Source organism: Alexandromys fortis, unplaced genomic scaffold, assembly GCF_014885135.2.
Source record: "Alexandromys fortis isolate MF-2015 unplaced genomic scaffold, M_Fortis_MF-2015_v1.1 scaffold_26, whole genome shotgun sequence".
Classification (NCBI taxonomy): Eukaryota; Metazoa; Chordata; class Mammalia; order Rodentia; family Cricetidae; genus Alexandromys; species Alexandromys fortis.
In genome coordinates this window covers 5,654,971-5,657,654 of record NW_026067894.1, presented here as the reverse complement: position 1 = coordinate 5,657,654, position 2,684 = coordinate 5,654,971, and positions in this window count along the sequence as shown.

Here is a 2,684-nt window from a genome sequence, read left to right as displayed (position 1 = left end):
AGATGGTTGTGATCTGGTGTGTGGTTGCTGGGAATTGAACTCAGGACTTCTGGAAGAGCAGCCAGTGTGCTCTTCTGCTGAGTCACCCTCCCGGCACCCTAAATCTTATTCTTAAGAACTGTGGAGGTGCCTTACACTTATATATCAGACGTGTTTATGTATTTACCAAACAAGTTTAGAAGGTTCCAACTGTTCACGGATTTCCTGACCCTTTGGGAATCTGATTTTTAAAATTATTTATTGTTATTTTATGTGTTTTGCCTGCACATATGTCTGTGTAAGGGTGCTGGATCATCTGGAATGGGAGTCAGAGGCAATTGTGAGCTGCCATGTGGGTGCTGGGAATTAAACTCAGTTCTTCCAGAAGAGCAGCCAGTGCTCTTAACCTCCAAGACATCTCTCCAGCCCCGGGAATCTGATTTTTGAAGTATCTAATCCATTCATACTGTCCTCTGGCAATTTCCCGTGAGTGCACAAAGATTATTGCATCTGCTCTGTGGGGTATGGGTGACCTTCCTTTTAGTAGGTCTTCTCTACAGAAATCTGGCCCACTCTAGTGGGCACTCAAGGCTACTGTGCTCTGCTTTTCAGCTGTGCACTAACCAACGCTAGGTGGCGCCACAGCACCAACTATTGTGCTCAAGTTTGGGATTGTGCTGGAATATCTAGTTCTCTCTTAAGGGAATTTAAGAACTGAGATTTGAAGATTAGGGTCAGATTGTGGCTTGAGCTGAGGACATACAAAGACCACGGGACCCTGGAAAGTGACTTTTCAGTTTCTTGGACAGGAACCCCACACAACACTTGAGGCCAGGGAATTAGGGAACAAAGAGAGGAGGGCATCTGTCTATGCCTCAGCAGGCAGGGTGTAAAGGAAAAACAAGAAAGCAAAGTGAGAGAATTGTATGGCATGGTCTTAGGAACATAGCAACACAAAGTGTGTCTTGGATAAATGATTTCAATTTCATTATTACTATTTCATGCCCTGGGAACATGAAAATCCCCTTCTTGGGAACTATGGCCGTGTGAATGGGTTGACATGCATACCCTCTCATTAAGAGATGTTTTTAAAATTATGTGTCTGTGTGTAGTTATGTGTACATGTGTGCATGTGCCCATGGAGGACAGGAGAAGTTGCTGGATCCCCTGGCGTTAGAGTTACAGGCTGTGGCTGTGAGCAGCCTGAAGTGGTTGGTGGGAACTCAACCCTGGTCTCCTGTCAGAGCTGCAAAGCCATCTTAATTGCTGAGACAGCTCCCCAGCCCCGACAGACATTTTAAAATTTGGTGCTCTGCGTTTTCTCTGTAAACATTTTCTTTCATGGTTTTGTGGAAGCACAAGGACCTATGGGAAGGGCATCAAAACATCCCAGGACATGAGGGAAGGCTTCTTGGGGGCGGTTAAATGTATGGCATTTGAGCCATGAAGCTGAAAAGAAACTGGAAATGATGCAGGCAGAAGGGACAGGCTGCGCGGGAGCAGGAGGTGACAAGGGCAGTCAGGTGAGAGTCTCCTGCCCTCGGGAGCTACATGGAGGTTTGTTCTTTCCTCCTGAGAGACTGGACAGGCAGACCACATCGGATCAAGACGGTGCTGGGAGTGGTGTGTGTAGTGATATTTCATTTGTATTGTAATAAATAAAGCTTGCCTGAAGATCAGAGAGTAAAACAGCCACACTGGTCCGCCTTACAGACCTGGCAGTGGTGACACACACCTCTAATTCCCAGGAGCTACACTGGCTTACCAGAGTAACCTGTGACAGTGGTGCAGGGTTCTTAATCCCAGCACTAGAGAGGAATGTAAGACGGGAGGAGACAGCTCTCACACACAGCTGAGACTCCTGGAGGCAGGATCGCCATTATGGACTGAGGTTGAGGAAAGAGCCAGGGGCTGGCTGTTTTGTTTTTCTGACCTTCAGGTTGAACCCCAATATTGGTCTCTGGGTTTTTATTAATCGTGCTACAGGTGTGCAAAGGCATAGCTCAGATCCTCCATCCGGCTGAGGTGCCTCTTTGCTGCCATTCCTTCCTGAACTCAGTTCTCATTTGCACGAATTTCCTACGGCCTGGAGATGAACCTAGAACATGTTTCCAGAAGGTAGATCACATGGCAGCAGAGAGTGACATCAAATAAGCGTGGACTTGAGTCCTGCCCTTTCTGCTCATGGGTCACCTGACTTTGACATGTAAACTAGCACGCTGTGTCATGTTCATTGCACACATACCTGCTGTGTATCGGCTGTGGGGACACAATGGATACAGGGGTGAGGGTGTGCTGTGGCTAAACTCTGCATTCTTTGTATCTCCTCATTTTGACCACCCTAGGAGGGAGGGCATCCTCATTCCACCTGGGAGAGGAGAGGAACCTGGGACCCACAGAAATGGAGCTATTTATGTAAGGCAGAGAGAGGCAGATAGCAAAGACAGGATTCAACCCCAGGCCGTCTGTGCCTCTGGACGCTAGCCTGGTTTCCCATAAAGCCCTAACCAAAACAAATCCCTTTTCCTTCCTGACAGAATTTACTTGGTAGTAGAGGGGCAAACAGTAAAAGGGAGGCACAAAAGTCAGCAGCATGAGCTAGGCATGGTGGCACATGACTTAATCCCAGAAGAGACAGGCTGATCTCTTGGGAGGTGGAGGTCAGTCTGGTGTATCTGGTGTGTTCCAGGCCATCCAGGGCTACA